The sequence below is a fragment of the Hemicordylus capensis genome, chromosome 2, assembly GCF_027244095.1.
Source record: "Hemicordylus capensis ecotype Gifberg chromosome 2, rHemCap1.1.pri, whole genome shotgun sequence".
Taxonomy (NCBI): Eukaryota; Metazoa; Chordata; class Lepidosauria; order Squamata; family Cordylidae; genus Hemicordylus; species Hemicordylus capensis.
The window spans coordinates 263,334,464-263,354,989 of NC_069658.1; the positions used below are offsets into that span (position 1 = coordinate 263,334,464).

The 20,526-nt window shown below is 44.3% G+C and overlaps 1 pseudogene; it reads left to right on the forward strand.

The window, feature by feature from the left end:
- Positions 1-6,732: 6,732 nt before the first annotated feature.
- Positions 6,733-19,353, forward strand: LOC128343974 (L-amino-acid oxidase-like; annotated as a pseudogene).
- Positions 19,354-20,526: the final 1,173 nt, after the last annotated feature.

Genomic DNA, 20,526 nt, shown 5'->3' on the forward strand with positions numbered 1-20,526 from the left:
GATCAGGCCCAAGGCCCATCTAGTCCAGCATCCTGTTTCACACAGTGGCCCACCAGATGCCGCTGGAAGCCTACAGGCAGGAGTTGAAGGCGTGCCCTCTCTCTTACTGTTACTCCGTGCAACTGGTACTCAGAGGCGTCCTGCCTCTGAGGCTGGAGGTGGCCTATAGCCCTCCGACTAGTAGTCCTTGATAGACTTCTCCTCCATGAATTATCCAAACCCCTCTTAAAGCCATCCAGGTTGTTGGCTTTCTCAAGTATAGATTGTTAAAAGGCAATCCTCCCAGCCAGGATAGCAGCAGCCCCTTCAGTTGCTCTGAAATATAATTCTGAGAAACCAAATACCTGAAGTAAATTATTTATTTTATTTATTTAACATATTTCTATACTGCCCCAAACCTGCATCTCTGGGTGGTTTACAATTAAAACCATTTAAACATTAATATCAGTTAAACAATTAAAAACATTTAAACATAAAAATCCTTAATATTAAAATCAGTTAAAACCCAACATTAAAAGTATTAAAACTATAAATCTAATTAAAACCCTGGGTGAATAAATATGTCTTCAGTGCCTTTTAGAAAGTTGTCAGAGATGGGGAGGCTCTTATTTCAACAGGGAGTGCATTCCAAAGCTCAGGGGCAACAATGGAGAAGGTCCATCCTCAAGTAGCTGGCAGATGAGCTGGCGGCAACCGCAGACGGACTTCTCCAGATGATCTTAACAGGTGATGGGGCTCATGGTGAAGAAGACGTTCTCTTAAATACCCAGGGCCTATGCTGTTTAGGGCTTAGGTAATAACCAAACCTTGTATTTTGCCTGGAAACTTCAGCAGTCAGTGTAGTTCTTTCAACATGGGAGTAATATGGTATCTCCTAGATGTCCCAGAGACCAACCTGTCTGCCGCATTCTGTACCAACTGCTGTTTTCAGACTACATACAAAGGCAGCCCCAGATAGAGTGCATTGCAGTAGTCCAGCCTAGAGGTTACCAGCATATGTACCAACATTCTGGGGTCGTTAATCTCGAGAAACAGATGCAGCTAGTGTTGGGAATTCTCTCTGGTAGGAGAAACCCTTTTTCATTATAGCAGAGTGCACAGAGGCACAACACAACAGAATTTGTTTAGGCATGCATGCATGCTGAGAGTAAAGTAACTTGGAGCCAGTTCATAGTTTCAAATCAATATAAATGGTATTTATTAGAGAACTCCATTCTGGATAGGAAAGTGAGGAGTTAGGATCTCTAATCTATCTATCTAGCTGGATGCAGATGGATTCTGTATCTCTGCACACATGGTGCAGGGGAGAGGAGCTTGCATGTTGCAAGGTAGAAGGAAGGGAAGAGAAGAGAGGGAGAGAGGAAGGAAGTGGCTGGAAGGAAGGAACTCCCTAAGATTAGCAATCTACATGTCAAAGGGATAGTGTCAGAGCAGTAGAGAAGGGATGACCAATGTCTTGACCCTCTAGCCCTCTGACTCACTAGTCTGTCCTCCTATGTCATTGAGACAAGAGACAGCATATAGTCCTTCACTTCCAACAGCTAGCGTATCAGCTGAAGCAGATAGAAAGCACCCCTGGCCACCTCCTCAACCTAGGACACCTGGGAGAGGTTCGGATCCAGAAGCACCCCTAGACTGCGTACCTGTTCCTTCCAGGGGAGCGTGACCCCATCCAGAACTGTCAGATCCAAATTGTCTCCTTAGTCCCAACCCCACACAATAAGTACCTCTATCTTATCTGGATTCAGCCTCAGTTTGTTATCCCTCATCCAGTGCATTACTGCTTCCAGGTAGACATTTAGGGAGGTTATGCCTTCTCCCAATGATGTTGACATGGAGAAATAGATTTGGGTGTCATCAGCATACTGATAACACCCTGCACCAAATCTTCTGATGATCTCTCCCCATGGTTTCACGTGGATGTTAAACATCAGAGACATCAGAGACCAGTGTGGTGTAGTGGCTAGAGTGCTGGACTAGGGCCGGGGAGACCCGAGTTCAAATCCCCATTCAGCCATGGTACTAGCTGGGTGACTCTGGGCCAGTCACTTCTCTTTCAGCCTAACCTATTTCACAGGGTTGTTGTGAGGAGAAACAGAAGTATTTAGTACACCGCTCTGGGCTCCTTGGAGGAAGAGTGAGACATAAAATGTAAATAATAATAAGTAATAAATAATAATAATAATATGGAGGCCTCCTAAAGTTCAGATTTTGAAGAACAACAGTCTCCAGGAAACATCATCTGGAATCTGCACATGAGGTAGGAGTGGAACCATTGCAAAGTAGTGCCTCCCACGTCACAGGCTTGCAACGATCTATCAAATGTGCAGGCGCGCCTCGCAGTTGCTTAAAGATGCTGGCCTGAAAAGATGGGTGCAGTGTCGCTCCTGCTCCCACCCCACCGCCACCGGGAGAGGGGGGAGAAGAGAGAAAGATTGCTCTGCTCCCCCCCACCGGCAGCCACCCCTTGGCCACGGTAAGAGGTTTTTTTTTTAAGCAGAGCCTTGGTGGGGCGAGACCCCCAAAGGAGGTTTGTGGGGGCTCACATGGGGGGGGGCTCAAGGCTGGATGGTCCGGGCACCCAAATTACCTTGGTGCCCCCTACTCCCAAGCTACGTACCTGATATTTCAGGGGGAGTGTACCCCATCCAGAACAGGCAGATCTAAACCATCTCTTGGGTCCCAACCCCCCACATTCAGTACCTCCGTCTTACTTGAATTCAACATCAGTTTGTTATCCCTCATCCAGCCCGTTATCGACACATGTTGAGAGCCCTAGAACTAACTAACTGCATAGTTGCTAAATGCATAGCTGCCCCGACACGAGTGCAGGCACTATCCATTCAGCCACTGCATTGCATCATTTTTCTTTCAGCACCACCTCCTGGCGCTAAAAGGTAAGGATGGTGATCACCCCTGCCTGCCCCCCCTGCTTTGGTCACCGCCAGGGGCACAGCTAGGCACTTAAAAGACAGAATGCCTGATCAATAATTACAACTTATAAAATATTAATGATTTTATCTTATGAGTTATTAGTTTATATAACATAATTCTTTTTAAAATATAGTATCTATATATTTAATACGCTTAGCTGGCATGCATGTCCTGAAGAATTTGGAGGCGGAACTATCACAAGAGCTCTTGGCAATCAGCGAGAGTTTTTTTGGGGGGGAAGGTGGCAGCGGGTGCAAAATGGCCTGAGGAGGCAGCCTCGGTGGGGCGGTGGTGGGGGGACGGCAGGCTTGGCCGTCCCAGGTAATGGAGAGGCGATGGCGGCAAAGCCCAGCCTGTCCACAGGGAGCGGCAGGTGGGACAGCAGGCGGCGGCTGCGTTGGGGCGGTTGCATTGTGGGGGAGGCAGGAGCAGCACGGAGGTGATGGCGGACCCAGCCGCCAGGCCAGAAACCACAGTGGGGGGGGGGAAGCGGGCGGGTGTGTGGGAGCCAGCGGGACAGACTGGCACTGGCCTGGATGGCACCAGAGGGGGTGAGTGGGGAAGGGTCAGTGGGGCAAAGCCCCATGCCTGTTGCAGCCTGGGATGGGAGGGAAACGGGTGGTGGGGCGCAGCCCTGGTGCCCGTTGGAGGCCGGGGTGAGAGAGAAATGGGCAGCGGGGCTTTCCTGTTCGCGCCCAGGAGCAGGAATGGCTGGAGGGATCCTTTTTGGCCGGAGGGATCCTTTTTGGCCACCCGCCACAGCTCTGTCCAGGTGGCGGGGGAGGGGGAGGAATGGAAGGGGGGAGGGCAAGAGAGCATGAGGCTGGAGAGAGGAGAGATGGGACAGGAAGGAAGAGGGGGACAGCCGGCCCCAAGGAGTGCACAGGTGCTCTGTGCGGGGTCGGCTAGTTCTGCATTAAGCTGTTTGTTGATGGTAATAAAGTGATTTGATTGGCTACCTCTTTTGTAACCCAGGTATGTCCCAAGCAAGAAAAAGGATGCTGTGCTGCAGACACTGATGAACCAATGCCCTGAAGAATGGTCTCTAACCAAAGCCACCACCCTGAGTGACCTGGAGGTTTGCATGATGTGGATGACAGTCAAGTTTTCAGATTGCTCAATCCATAGATAACAGGGGGAGACTCTAAGAATGGCAGGTCCTGGTGACACCCTCATGCATCCATGAGGAAGCCCATAGCTCTATACACTATCATCCCCTAAAATTTACCCCAAAGTCTGCTGCATCAAAGCATACCTGAATTCTGCTTCAGGTAGCTGCTCTGCCCTCCAAAATGACCCTCTGTTAAACAACAGCAAGAAGACCCACCACTTGCTCTCATCTGGGCCGCCGCAACCCAGACTCTATGGTGAGGCTCCCACTTTATCTATGCTTTATATAAGGCTGGGTGAAGTAAGGCTGCCACACCTTAATGCCATACACCAGAAAGATGAGTTGCGACATTCTCATTACAATAAATAAAATAAAGTATTATTAATGCAGATATTTGACTCAATCCGGAGGTATCATTTAAGCTGCTGTAGAAATGTTACACAATTATGTTGCACATTTTCTTTCCTGTTACTTATGGAATGCCAAACTTTGACTGCATTTGACCTGAACTTATTATCTTTCCACCCCCCTTGTATGAGGTCCTTAAAATCTTATGGAATAATCCAGTTCTAGCAATGGTGTTGGGAACAAGGTGAGGGGTTCTTGGTATCATTTTAAAACAGCTTTGGGTCCTCAGGTCTTTCTTTATCAGTATTTTTTTAAAAAAAAACATATCTTGTATGAGTTGATGGTCCAGGAGATGCTATCTTGTTTGACATATATCTTAGTTGCGTAGCATACTACGGAAAACTTTATTGTTCTGTACTTCATGTGACCACACACACACATACCCCAGATAGGTGTGCCTGGGTATTGCCTAGTAAAAGGTTGGTTCCTGGAAAGGGAGAAACCCAATTTCCTCAGATTCTGAACCACCCTGATTGGTTCAGAGACAGCCACATTTTGCCTATAAAAGAAGAGAGTTCTCCCGTATCCTTGTACTGCCTATCAAAACATGGACCAGTTCTGTAAGTGATTTATTTCCCTCATACAAGTAATTTCAGAAGGTTGGTGTGACCACATTACAATTGTGTTCTTTCTTATGGCAACTTGTTATTAACTAACTGCATTTTAAATCACTGTTGTTATTTGCAAGATTTCCTTTATTATTATTAGCTTCCTAACAGATTAAGGGGGGCAGTGAATTTTAAGGATTAAAGCAATGTATTTGCTTTGGTTAGGAACATAGGAAGCTGGCAGATACAGAGTCAGACCATTTGTCCATCTAGCTCAGTATTGTCTACACAGACTGGCAGCGCCTTCTCCAAGGTTGTAGATCTCTCTCAGCCCTATCTTGGAGATGTCAGGGAGAGAACTTGGAACCTTCTGCATGCAAATGCTCTTCCCAGAGCGGCTCCATCTGCTAAGGGGAATATCTTACAGTGTTCACACATGGAGTCTCCCATTCAAAGGCAACCAGGACAGACTCTGCTTAGCAAGGAGAAAAGTCATGCTTGCTACCACAAGGCCAACTTATGAGCAATTTTACAGTTAGTACATTTATCGGCGGGGGGGGGGGGGACCAAATAGAAGACAAAGCTGACAAATAAAATGGACCAAGGGAGCTGATGATAACAATAAATAACTTCATAGTCACATCCATTTTGTAGAATGTAAAAAGTAACTTTTAAAAGAAGTAGCTAGCAAGGGTAATTCATTTCATAGAGCATCAATAATATTATCATCATCCCAAGGACATTTCTTCTTCCAATAATCCACACAAATACCTTCCAATCAGGAACAAAAGCTGAATTGCCCGCATCCTACCATACAGGTATGAACTATGGCTGTTAGCTTATTTGTCATAATTACCATCCAGATATTTGACGCCAGTTGGGTAAACTTGGAATCTTTTTCTTTTTTGCAGTCAATGTTTTTCTGACCTACCTAGAGCCTTTGGAGTCAGGCAGTATATAAATTAAATTAAATTAAATTTAAAAATAAATAGCAATATTCCAGTTCTAGCAAGAAAATTGCAGTAAGCAATTCTCTTGTGAGGAAAACAGTGGTGCCAATTTTCAAGTGTTTCTGAATTGATGATTATGGACTGATGGTTAAGACCCATACCCTAGCAGGTAGCTACATGGTGGTCAGAAAGAGACCTATAGAGGAAAGTCTCTCCCAGGAAGTTCCTGAGTACATTCTATCAACAGAGGGGTCATAGAAGCAGAGATAAACAGGAAAGAGAAGGAGACCCTGCCTCTCTCTCCTCCCAAGGCCCCTAGTGGTCATTCAGATTATCAGTGCAAAAGGTCGATGGCATCTGGGGCTGGATCTCCAACAATTATGTGACATTACTGGGTATTATTATTTTTAAAAGGAAATGTGGGGTTTACACATCTAAATGCATGCATTTTATACACACACACACACACACACACACACACACACACACGTTTGGCCAAATTGCTTTACAGTTCTTAAAGTCAATTAAAATGTGCACCCTGGTGGTCGGTCAAACAGTAAGTGTTCATTTTAGTAGAGTAAAAAGCTTTCCAGATAAATGTATGCAGCCTGAAAACCAAAGGTGCTTGCTAAAATGTTTGACTCATATTGACCAGCCACAAACATATGTTCATCATCCTTGTTAAATCATGACTTTTCTTCTCTTAGTACTTTTCCCATTTTTACTGCTGCTTACAACTGCCTTGATCTCCAAAAACCATGCTGTCGAACCGGAGGAATGGATGAAGTGTTTCAGGGATTCTGATTATGAGGAACTGTTGGATGTTGCCCAAAAGGGGCTGGGGCGGACTTCAAGGCCACAACTCATAGTGATTGTTGGGGCAGGCATAAGTGGGCTCACGGCTGCCAAATTGCTAAGAGATGCTGGACACCAGGTAATGGACCGAGAGGTCTTTGAAAACCTCTTTATCGAGTTTCTATCTCACCTTTCTTCCATCATGAAACTCAAGGGAGCTTCATGGAGTTCCCAAGTGCTCTCCAATCCAGGCATGGCCCAGACCCGGCCCTGCATAACTTCAGTAAGTTTCTTGTGCCTTCAGTGCTGCAAAAGCAGTGCAAACAATAACTCAATCTAAATACTACATTAGATTCGCAATGATTTTGAATTTGTATTAATTTTGCCTCATCATTTAAAGATCCTAGTGTTGCAAAGTATCAAGTTTAATCTTATTAAGGTTGTGAGTGTGTCTAAATTTAATGAGACCACTCATCATACTTTCTTAGGTATTCTAATACTAAGTATTTCAATGGATCTTTCTATGAATGAACACCGAACAGATTTAAAGAATAGTCTTTAGACTTTTCTTAGGCATAGAACCCAGTTAAAGCATGTCAGATTTTGATTCATCAATCAATCAGTCTCTTTATTTCGCTCAGCGACCAGCATGAGGTTAAAACAAATGTAAAAGAGAAGACAATCAAACTTCTATTACAAACGATAACACCAAATAAAAATTTAAAAAGTCCTCCTCAGCATAGATCAAGGTACTGAAAATACTACTAAAATAATTAGGGATAAAGGAGGCAGCAGTATTTCATACTTATGAGGCTATTACACACAAATCAAAACTCAACCAGTTGCCTTCTCGACTCCTAAATCTGAGAGGGGTTGAACAATTCAGGAACTTGGGGAAATATTGTCATTAGATTTACTGCTGATATACAGGTGATACCAGTATCTGTGTGCCCACCTGCAGCTAGCCACATTATAGCTACAAGTTGCTCTGGCCTTAAATCCATCGCCCATTTTCCCAATATTAAGCTCTTCTGCAAACGGAGGGCTGCACTACAAAATTTAGCTACCTGTCTGGTGGCGCAGAAATTACTTCCTTCCAACAGCCTGTCAGTCATCTGAGCAGAATCAAGACCTGGGCATTTAGCATTTTGATTCATTAATTTTGTATCCCACCAAAGATTCCTATTCATCAATCAATTTCATCAGAAGAGGGACAGATCTTGTTAGGTCTGAAAGCAATGCAGGCATACCATCTGCATATACATCCACCTTAAACTTTGAAACTGCCATTTAGTGGTACAGCTGTGCTTTTGACAACTGATATGCATTAGTATATCATTTGAGTCTGTGCAGACTATTCATGAACCCTGGGATTATGAGAATTTCATCTGGGACTTCTGGTGGGAGTGGAGTAGAAAGCAGTTTCGTACATCTCTGACCCAGATGATACTCCCCATTCACAGCCCTCCTTAACAATGCCATCCTACTGAGGCAGATAAGGATCTGGGTCCAAATTAGAAATGCATCACCTCAGCCTTGCAAGTTACCATTTCTCAGGAAAATTAGAATAGTAAATTCTGAAAGTCTTACCTGACTGTCTGGATGCTTGCAGAACACATTCTGGAAATATCAAATCTCTCGCTCTCTCTCTTTCTGTGATATGTTTATCCCTATGTTAATACTAGTTAGGCCTGTGTATTGCATCAGTCCAATAATAGGAACTGATGTGATCCAAATCCTGATGTGAGCTGGTGTTTTGCTAAATCCCTTAACAGTTCCAATAATATACTTGTGTCTAGGTTCGGATTCTGGAAGCCAGTGACCATGTGGGAGGTCGGATCAAAACCTACCGTGAGAAAGATTGGTATGTGGATCTGGGACCTATGCACCTGCCCAAACACCATAGGTAAGGGAACAGCTTGATGGAATCACTCAGAAAACCCATTCTGTGATGGTTTCATGCATGAGATTTGAAGTTGGGAATGGGGTATGGAGAGGGTAGATGCTGCTTTGTGCAGTGTTTAAGCAATTATTGGGTGCATTCTCACTTGTGGTTTGCCACTCAACCTATTGCAGGGTGGGCTTATCCACCCAATCCTACCACCATGGGATGTGTATTTGCCATAGTGAAGAGTTATGGCAGACTCCCCACTTCCCGAGTGTTGAAAAGTTCCAGTAGTGACACTTCAGGGTTTATTTTCTTTTGAATGAGAGAAATCAGACTTACGGTGCCTTTTGCAATATCTGTTTATTCACATGCTGAGCATGCAGAAGCAGACAGACACCCAAATAGACAGTGTTAATCTACCCTGCAGTTTGATTCATGCACTTCATTCTGGAACCCAACATTTATATTTTTATAATTATTTATATATACAAATACATAAATACAATGAAATATAATATTCAAACATTTATTCAGACCTTTGGATTTGCAAAAGTAGGGTTACTGATTTGCAGGGTACTAGTATCCTTGTGGAAGCAAGCAGCATTATGAGTGATCTGTAATATTGCCTTCTATTTTAAACGTGCTTTTCTTCCTTCTCCTTCACTTTGTTTTTTTTTAGAATTATTCATGAATATCTTAAGAAATTCAACCTCACATTAAATCCATTTGTCCAGACTGATAAGAATGCCTGGTATTTGGTGAGAAATATAAGACAAAGGGTAGCAGCTGTGAGTGCAAACTCTGAGATCTTTGGATATGAAGTGAACCCCCAGGAGAGGGGAAAATCTGCTGGTAAACTCTATGAGGAAACACTAGATAAGGTATGCGTACCAGGAAGCTGCCATTGTGGCTGCCTGATCAGCATGCTCATTTATCATTAATCCTCACAGAAAAGTATACCTATATTTCAGTGTGGGCTTGTTTGGATGATACATCTGTGTTGACCCCACCCACTGTGTGATTAGGGACATGGAGAAGTGCTCCATTTCCCAGAATGCCTTTCCCATTTCCCTCACTGTGTCTGGGGAGTTGGTTAGACCAAAATGCCCCCTGCTCCACAATAAGGTGGTTGGATTGTGTATGTGGGAGAAATTCGGATGACCCCCTCCTTCCATACTTGCAGTGAGGAGAAGGGGGACATGCTTGTACACATACCTAATCACATAATGAGTGGGGCCAACTTGGACGTATCATCTGAACCAGCCTCATGTGGAAATCATTTTCTATGTCAAAAATCTGTGATGTATGAAGTGGCCCTGTGTCATGCATATGGAGGATAAAATCATGCTTTTCTTCCTCTAGTCATTTGATTCAAAAAATTACAAGTAAAAAGAAATAACGACCTTTTTACCTTTTACCTGAAAATTCATGTTCATTTTTTGCAGGATGTTTTAGAGATATTTTGCTCTCTCCTTCTCAAACATAAAGATTAATGAAGGAATTTATTTATTTATTTATTTATTTATTTATTTTACTTTACATATTTCTATACCGCCCAAAACTTATGTCTCAGGGTGGTTCACAACAGATAAAAACAGCATTAAAACATTTGCTAAAAACAAAAACAAGAAATTTAAAACAACAATTTAAACTTTTTAAAAATGCTCTAAAACATTAAAAACAATCAAAACAGTATCAGTTAAAAGCCTGGGTGAACAAATGTGTTTTTAAGAACCTTTTAAAAGCTGTCAGAGATGTGGAGGCTCTTATTTCACTAGGGAGTGCATTCCAAAGCCTCGGGGCAGCAGCGGAGAAGGCCTGTCCCTGAGTGGCCACCAGACGAGCCAGTGGCAAATACAGATGGACCTCTCCTGATTATCTCAGTGGGCGGTGGGGTTCATTACGAAGAAGACGTTCTCTTAAATACCCAGGGCCCAAGATGTTTAGGGCTTTATAAGTTATGACTAATACCTTGTATTTTGCCCGGAAACATATCAGCAGCCAGTGTAGCTCCTTCAATACCGGAGTAATATGGTCTCTTCTAGATGACCCAGGGACCAGCCTGGCTGCCTCATTCCAAACCAACTGTAGTTTCCGGACTACGTACAAGGGCAGCCCCACATAGAGCACATTACAGTAATCCAGTCTGGAGGTTACCAGCAGATGTACCACTGTTTTGAGGTCATCTATCTCAAGAAACGGACGCAGCTGGCATATCAGCCAGAGCTGATAGAAGGCACCTCTGGCCACTGCCTCATCCTGGGACACCAGGGAGAGACTCGGATCCAGAAGCACCCCCAAACTGCGTACCTGTTCCTTCTGGGGAAGTGTGACCCCATACAGAACAGGCAGATCAAAATCATCTCCAGAGTTTTGACCCCGCACAATGAGTACCTCCGTCTTATCTAGATTCAGTCTCAGTTTGTTATCCCTCATCCAGCCCATTACTGATTCCAGGCAGGCATTTAGGGAGGTTATGCCCTCTCCCGGTGATGCTGACATAGAGAAATAGATTTGGGTGTCATCAGCATACTGGTAACACCCTGCACCAAATCTCCTGATGATCTCTCCCAGCGGTTTCATGTAGATGTTAAACAACATCGAAGACAATACGGAGACCAGAGGGACACCATACAAAAGTTCAGAATTTAAAGAACAACAGTCTCCAAGGGACACCATCTGGAATCTGCCCAAGAGGTAGGAGTGGAACCACTGCAGAGCAGTACCTCTCACCCCCAACCCCCTCAGACGCTCCAGAAGGATACTATGGTCGATAGTATCGAAAGCCGCTGAGAGGTCCAAAAGGACCAACAGAGTCACACTTCCTCTGTCAATTCCCAGTTGGAGATCATCCATCAGGCCAACCAAGGCAGTCTCCACCCCATAGCCAGCCCAGAAGCCAGTTTGAAATGGGTCTAGATAATCCATTTCCTCCAAGACTGTCTAGAGCTGGGAGGCCACCACCCTCTCAGCTACCTTGCCCAGCCACGGAAGGTTGGAGACAGGCCTGTAGTTACTCAGCTCTGAGGGATCCAAGGTAGGCTTCTTCAGAAGCTGTCTAATAATTGCCACCTTAAGACTAGGAGGCATCCTACCTTCCCTCAGAGAAGCATTTATAATCTCTACCAGGCCTTCTACAACAACCTCCTGCCAGATAGTATAAGCCATGTCGGGCAAGGGTCAAGAGGACAGGTGGTGGGCCGCACCATTCCAATCAGGTTGTCCACATCCTCAGGAGTCACAAACTGGAACTGATCCAACCTAATCGCACAAGAGGAGTCGCTGGACACCTCCACATCAGACACTGAAGTAATTGTGGAGACAGAATCTATGTCGGCCCAAATACGAGAGATTTTTTCCACAAAGAATTCATTAAACACCTCACAGCGGGTAATAGATGGTTCCAGATTCTGATTCAAAGGAGGAGGGGCACACACTAGCCCTCTCACAACCCTGAATAACTCCGCCGGACGTGAATTTGAGGATGCAATACGGGCAGAAAAGAATTGCTTCTTTGCCACACGTATTGCTTGAGCATAGATCTTCAGATGAGCTCTATGTTGCAATCTGTCAGATTCAAGCCGAGTTTTTCTCCACCTGCGCTCCAGTCGTCTACCTTGCCGCTTCAGCCCCCTTAGTTCTTCTGTATACCACGGGGCCAATTTTGAAGCGGGTCGGAGAGGACACTTAGGAGCGATCATGTCTACTGCCCCAGTGAGTTTGCTGTTCCAGTTCTCCACCAGGAATAGGCCATTACAGCTTTTTGAGAGATGGGGGGAGGCTGGCAGGGGCAGGGGAAACAGCCGGAGACACCTCCGTGGTCACAGCAGCATTCCCAGAGGCCAGGAAGCCCTTGGAGGCAGCAAGCAAACCTTTTAAAAGAGACTCAAACCGGCCCAGGGGGGTTGGCTGGACCTCGACTTGATCCAGGCCAGGTCTGGCTCGAGGGCAAGCCCTCAAACCGGGCTGGTTTGAGTGCAAGGCGGTTTGACCTCAACTTTGCTCACACATCCCTACAGCACAATACCCTAATTAATGTAAACTTATGGAGTGTTGCATTCCCCAAAGAGGGAATTGCATATTCCTTGGGTGGCTATAGCTTAAGGCTAGTCTAAATGTTAAGGTTATGTAAAGCTCTTCTTTGAGGCAATCTCTGATAACTTGCTCCCAAGCCTCATCAGTGTCAAAAGCCATGAGGCATACGGGGTGGGAGTCGGGGAAGATAAAAGAAGTGGCTGATGTTCATGAAACAGAAGCCACAAACTCTCTTGGGTGTGTGGGAGTAGCTACACAGCACTTTGGATCTGTGTCATTATCTATGTAGCTCCCTCAGTATACTTATATTAATGTAATGATCACTGTTACGTCATCCATGACAGACATTGTTATTTTTAACTTTGATAGGTGAGTAAACATTTAAGGTTTTATATATTGTTTCTGTGCTTATCCACTATGTATTTTATGGTTCATATACAGACAACCAACTGCACATGTTTGAAAGAGAAATATTACTCCTTTTCCACTAAGGTAAGATAAATCTTTGCTTGTCTTTAAAATAAAATATAGCTAGTTCTCCTTTATATTTCTTCAGTTCATTCAGTGGAGTTTCTTTGCATAATACTGTTTAAAAGCTTTCTCAGTCACATTTCAGCAAGAAAGGTTCTCCATGCGTTTTACATAGCAGTGATGCTTTAAAACCATGCATGGAGTGATGAGGCAACAGCATGGAGTTGGGCGTGGGGAGAGAAACCGTGCTCCTATGGCCCTGCCCTACATACCTGGTGGGAACCAGTTGGAGGATCATCTGAACCAACTTGCTGTTTGTCTTAGTGATGTGAATTCAGCTCGTTTCTGGCTGCCTCTTAGTCAATCAAAACAGACTCAGTGGGAATCATTTAGAGGCTTTATTGCTCTGCAGTTAGCAAGGTATTCAACAGGTTTGTTGCTCTCAGTTGAATACAAATTGGTTACAGCTGTACGTCTCTTTTATACAATCAACAAAATGGAGTCTGAGGCTCGCAGTTCAATACACATAACAAACTGGTGATCTAACCCTTTCAAATGCGCATGCGAAACTTGATTCCTTTGTCCATCAGGTGATTACCCCTTATTTGGTTAGATCCTATTTTTCTTAGCCTGTGAAGCTCAGTGTTAGCAGTTTTATTGGTACATTTTAGCTAGAGAGAGATAATGACGTTAATCGTGAAAGGCAGTGTTGCAAATCATGTCCCTGAGCTTGGGCTTGGGTTACTTCAAGTTAGAATGAGGTTTTCTAGGCAAAATGGAGTTGCTTTGGTTTTCTAAACACATCATTAGGACAGTGTTTCTCAACAGATGTGCCATGGCACACTAGTCTGCCACAGGACACTGGCCAGTGTGCCATGCTGACTTGCTCTGCATCAGCTCTAGAAGTGGGGAGTTTAAACTTATGCACCAGGAGAGACATGAGGGATGGCTAGAAGCTTTATCACATCACACATAACTGAGGAAAAAAGCAAAAATAAATAGAAACTGTGTGGTGGCTTTGCTGTCACAATAAAAATATTCTGTTTGTGCTGGGGTGGGGAGTGTGTGTTTCTCAGAGGCATCTAGTGGACCACTGTGTGAAACAGGATGCTGGACTAGATAGGCCTTTGGCCTGATCCAGCAGGGCTTTTCTTATGTTCTTAGAATGTGTCCCAATTATATTTTATAATCTAAGTGTGCCTCAGAATGAAAAAGGTTGGGAGACACTGCCTTAGGATATAATGGCCTCTAGGAAATGATGGAACTTCTGAATCAGACACAACTGTAGGCATTGTAGACCTCTCTTAGAGTTGATGGTGGACCTTTATAAGGTCTTCAATCAATCATTCAATCAATCAATCAATCAATAATTTTATTTAAGGCCGAAAACCAAACAAAAATATAACTTTTTTAGAAGGCAAGGAAACTTGAGCAAATCTACTTGAGATGCACAGGCAATAAAAACTCGAGTACAACTCAGCTAAATTGGAGGGAATAATTTGCAGCACATTAACCACTTATTTCAAAAGACAAGCCATTTATCAGTATGGTGAGACTGCACAACACAGGGATGGCAATACATTGCAAATGCAACATTTCTGCGTGTGAAGTCTTACAGCAGTCTTTTTTTTTTTTTTTTTAAAGTTAAAGTTAAGGCACACAAGTTAAAGGCAGGCACTTTCCAAGTTTGACACCCCACAAACCTTATAATCAGATTGCTTGACAAATATGCAGATAAAGATAGAGCTCTGTATAGAGAATTAAACAGCATGCGAGTGAATATTTCCATTTTATTCCTTGCCTCCCCACCCCACACACACACCCTTCAGTTTTGCCAGCTTACAAGTTATTAAACCAACATTATCTTTTTAAGGAATTTTTGGTCCACTTAGTTTTGTGCCATCTATATCTGTTTTTTAAATGCTCAGGTCCATTGCATTCTTCTGACTACCTAAATCAGGGGGGAAACTAGACTAGGGCCTCGCAGAGGCCATTTGAGCATTTGAACTTTTTTTTTTTTTAATGGCCACCACACATTCTAGGACCTCGCAGAGGCCATTTGAGCATTTGAGCTTTTTTTTAAATGGCTACCACACATTCTTAAATGGTCCCTGCAAGGTTGTAGGCCTTGCCAGGCCTCACAGAGGCCTTTTGAGCATGTGCGGTAACCTCCAAAATGGCCACCACACTGATCTTTGTAGGCCTAAACAGGCCTGAAATCAGACCGGGATGGGCTGCGGCAGTGTTCTAAGAGGCCGGCAAGGGGAGGGTGAACCTTTGAAGACCCCCCCATGGCCTTTAGGAAGCCCCCCAAAGGGGCTACAGGTTAAAAAAAATTGAATTTATTTTTTAAATTGTGAATTGGGGAGAGAGTGGGGGCAGCATGGCACTGGGGGCCCCCCAAGTGGTGCCTAGGGCACATGCCCTGGCTGCCCCCCTAGTTTCACCTATAGCCCTAAATGCTTTGTGGAGCTGGAGTTTCAGTTGGAGTTTCATCTGAACTAACTTGCTCTTTGTCTTAGGACAGTGTTTCTCAACAGATGTGCCATGGTACACTAGTCTGCCACAGGACACTCGCCAGTGTATCATGTGGACTCGCTCTGTGTCAGCTCCAGAAGTGGGGAGTTTAAACTTATGCACCAGGAGACACATGAGGGATGGCTAGGAGCTTCATCATATCACACATAACAGAGGAAGAAAGCAAAAATAAATAAATAGAAATTGTGTGGTGGCTTTGCTGTCACAATAAAAATATTCTGTTTGTGTTGGGGTGTGGAGTGTGGGTTTCTCACAGGCATCTGGTGGGCCACTGTGTGAAACAGGATGCTGGACTAAATAGGCCTTTGGCCTGATCCAGCAGGGCTGTTATGTTCTTAGAGTGTGTCCCTATTATTTTTTATAATCTATGTGTGCCTCAGAATGAAAAAGGTTGGGAGACACTGCCTTAGGACATAATGGCCCCTAGGAAATGATGGAACTTCTGAATCAGACACAATGGTAGCCATGTTAGGCCTCTCTTAGAGTTGATGGTGGACCGTTATAAGGTCTTGATATACTACTCCCATTTCATGCAGAAATGCCAAGGTTTCAGAGAAGCAAGCACACCTCCCCATCCCCTTTTCACTTGTGTGCTTTGAACATGTACATTCAGATGAGACTAACAGTATTCAGTTGCAACCTTCCCTCGGCAAGGAGTTATCTTCCCAGTGCTCCTCTAAAAAGTAGCTTGCAGAACGGTGGAGCTTTGTCTTGGATGCCTTGTAGTACACAATTCTACGTCTGTTCTCCCAAGCACTGTGACTGGAAGGGAGATTAACCAATTGGAGCATGGTTAGAGCAACTGCAAGCCTGAGGCACTGAAGCAGAGGTGTCAGTCACATCACTGCTCTCCCCACCCCCACCCGCTCAGTATTTTCCATACCAGATTCAGGGACATCATCTGCAAGAGAGAAAAGCATCAGTCCAGTATAAAACAAAAAATAAAATATCAGATGGTGCCAGTAATAGTGATGTTGTATGGAAAACAATACAATGCAGTTCAAAAACAAAAAGGAAATATCCAACTTTCTCTACCCATATCCATTTTCTCCAACCAGGAATACCTAATTAAAGAAGGAAATCTAAGCAGAGGAGCAGTTGATATGATTAGTGATCTCTCGAATCGAGAAGCTGCATTTTATACTTCCTTTCTTGGCTCTGTTGAGTCATATGTGACCTTTTAAAATGACAGGTAAGGTGCGAAGACTTCACTGATATGGAGTAAAAAAATTGGTTTTTATTAGGTGCAGGCAGGTGCGATGTCAGGGCTCCACATCAGATGGCAGCTGGCTAGGGTCCAGGGCCCTCAGAAGAGTATCACCTTATTAGCCCTTAAACCAGCTAACACTGGACATTTTAGAAAGCCAGTGGCCAGTGGGTCATCTACCAACAGCAGAGGATAGCTGTCAGAGGCAACAGACCTCCAACTAGAGGTATATTGTAACCAGTGTTCCCTCTAACAGGGATTCACAGCTGTTATTGACTACATCTCCCATAATCCCCAGCCAAAGGCCATTGCAGCTGGGAATGTTGGGAGTTGTAGTGAACAACATCTGGGAATCCCTGTTAGAGGGAACACTGATTGTAACTCTCGTTGCTAAATGGCGGGAATGAGCAACAGAAGATGACTATTTCCACCAGTGTGTTGGGCTAGATGAACCCTTGGTCTGACCTAGTCAACATGGCAGTTCTTGAAATAGTGGATTTGACATGTTAACATATCTTTGGGAGGCTGGAGACCCATGTTGATGTGGTGGTGCAGTTCTGTATTTAAACCAGAATCCTATAACTTTCAAATCTTGTTCACACATGCACACACATCACTTGGGTTTTGGTCACTTGTGCTTGCAGCTGACACCAGTATTCCCTGAAACAGGGATTTCCAGATATTGTTGATTACAATTCCCATTATCCCTAGCCAAAGGGCTTTGCAGCTGGGTATGATGAGAGTTGTAGTCAACAACATCTGGGAATCTCTGTTAGAGGGAATATTGACTTACACCATTGGCAAACATAGTTTCTCAGGTAGTAGGGCAGTTCTGTCTGTATTGTCTGCAGTCATCAATCAACGGAACGTGTGTGTTTGAACCAGTTCTATGAATTGACATTTAGGGAACATATACAGTAGGGATGTGCAGGGTACCATTTCTGACTATTCAGGCTGAACCATTGAATCGGACTGAACCGGCTTGTGGGCCTGCTTAGGAAGTGTACTTGCAAAGGGGAATCCTTTGAGTATTCCCCGTTGCAAGTAAAGGGCATTCCCTACAGTAAATGGGGTGGGGAGAGAAAAGGTATTCTTTACCTTTAAAATTAAGTCTCTAGGGGCAGCAGGGATGGCAGAGGGGGCGGAGAAATCTGAGGTGGCATCGGGGTTCCTCCAAACCTCTGCCAGCTTCCCAAATTACAGCCCGGGCCCACTGCGGCCCAGTTCAGGCCTCTGTGCAGACGCTGAGACCATTAGAGTGACTCGGCACATGCGGAGAAGCCATTTGCATCATCACATTTCATAACTGAAGGGAAATATGGCAAGTGTGCTGTTCTGAATAATAATAGTATTGTTCTTAATGATGTTTTTGCAATAAATCAGGAAACATCAGTGTTGCAATAGCATGTTTTGCTCAAATTGCTCCCAGAGCAATCCAGGCACACAGACCACCTCCAGCCTCAAAGACAGGATGCCTCTGAGTACCAGTTGCAGGGGAGTAACAGCAGGAGAGAGGGCATGCCCTCAACTCCTGCCTGTGAGCTTCCCAGAGGCAGCTGGTGGTGAGCCACTGTGTGAAACAGGATACTGGACTAGATGGGCCTTGGGCCTGATCCAGCCGGGCTGTTCTTATGTTCTTAGGAGTGTGATGTTCAGTGTGCTGATCCTTTTCTGCTCCTTCCCTCTTGACTTCTTCAGCTTTGAGGAAATCACAGGTGGATTTGACCAGCTCCCCAACAACTTCTACCACGAAATGCCTGGGACAGTCTGTCTGAACTGCACCGTAGATCGTTCGTTAAGGAAAGAAAGTGAGGGTGTTTTTCCGCAAGCCTGGCAAAAGGGTCTTTCTTGTCATGTCAGACCGCTGACTATGTCCTTGTCATGGCCACCACAAAAGCCACACGACTCATCCGATTCCAGCCACCCCTTTCCTCTGTGAAGGCTCATGCTTTGCATGCTTATCACTACGCAAGCTCGACTAAAATTGCTTTGGCTTGCACAGACAGATTCTGGGAGAAAGAGGGGATTCGAGGTGGGAGGTCAATCACAGATCGCCCGTCTCGAGTTATCTACTACCCAAACCAGGACTTTGCCAGTGGGCTTGGAGTACTCCTAGCTTCTTATACCACAAGAGATGAGGCAGACTTCTTTGTTCCTCTCAGTGAGGAAAAATGTATTGATGTGGTGATGGGTGACCTATCAGAAATCCACAATTTGTCCAAAGAGTATCTCAAATCTGTTTGCACTAGGCATGTGATACAGAAATGGGCCCGAGACAAGTTTTCTATGGGGGACTTTGCTTTGTACCCACCCCATACCAGTTCCACTATTTTTTCAAGGCTTTGTCTGAAAATGAAGGGAGGATCTACTTTGCAGGGGAACACACAACCCATCCTCATGCGTGGATTGAGACTGCAATGAAATCTGCTATAAGGGCAGCAAGTCGTATTCACAACAGGAATACTTAAGAGTGTACTTAGAGTGGCTGTGTCTTTTGTGAGGGTGGCTGCCCTCTCACTCTAATATTAAATGAAAGCATGAATCAGAGCTCTTCACTCATATTTCAGAACTGCTCAAAACTATGGATAGGGTGGGTTCACACAACACAAACCTATAAGTACTTATGAGAGGAACTGGAGGTCATGGGTAGTGCATACTCCTGTAGGATATGTTGTGTGAAGCCGCTTAGGCGTTCAGTTATTCTTCCGCCTCCAATTCTCTGCCCAACTTGATACCAGGAATTTTAATTACAACTCACCATTCATCAAGGCAGGCAGGGCACGTGCCCTGGGCGCCACTTGAAGGGGGGCGCCTTTTTGTAAAATTAATTTTTTAAAAAACAAATGGCTGCCAAAAACAAAATGGCCACCGTGCATGTTCAAATGGCCTCTGTGAGGCCCTAGGTCATGCCAGGCCTTGCAGAGGCTATTTGAACATGCGCGGTGGCCATTTTGTTTTCAGTGGCCATTAAAAAATTTTAAAAAAAAATGGCCACTGCACATGCGCAAATGTTCCCTGCGAGGCCCTAGAGGCCAGTGGGGGGAGGAGGAACCTTTGCAAACCCCCCAGCCTTTAGGAAGCCCCCCAAAGGGGCTACAGGTAAAAAAATAATAATATATAATATAAGTCACTGTACACATATTCAGATTGGCACTATGTACAGAGAATCAGGGCTTGTGAATACTGAGCTGATGCTTATGAGCTAGGATTGTATTCATTTGCTCTTACTTTGCTTCTTGTGATGAGTTAAATGTGATGTCTTGCTAATATGGCAATTAATGGTGAATTTGTCTTTGAATCAGTGTGAAATCCTTAATATTAAGGCCCACTGGGAGTTTCTTGCTCTCTTTCTCACATTTTAACTGTCTTTCTGAAAGACTAGAATATATTCCAAGCAGTGACACAGTTTACTCTGCATATCCTTTAATTATTTACAGAGTATCTGGGAAAAGTCAAATTCTCCATTTATTTTTAAAACTTATGTAATGGTGATGCTACAATACACAGTAGAGAATTAGACAGGCACTTCTGTTTAGTTTTCCAAGTACACCTCCACATAGTATTTGGGTATTTCATGAGCCCCCACATACTGAAATTTGTAGTTTTCCTGCATTTTTTGGTCTGGCTAAGTCCACTGCTAA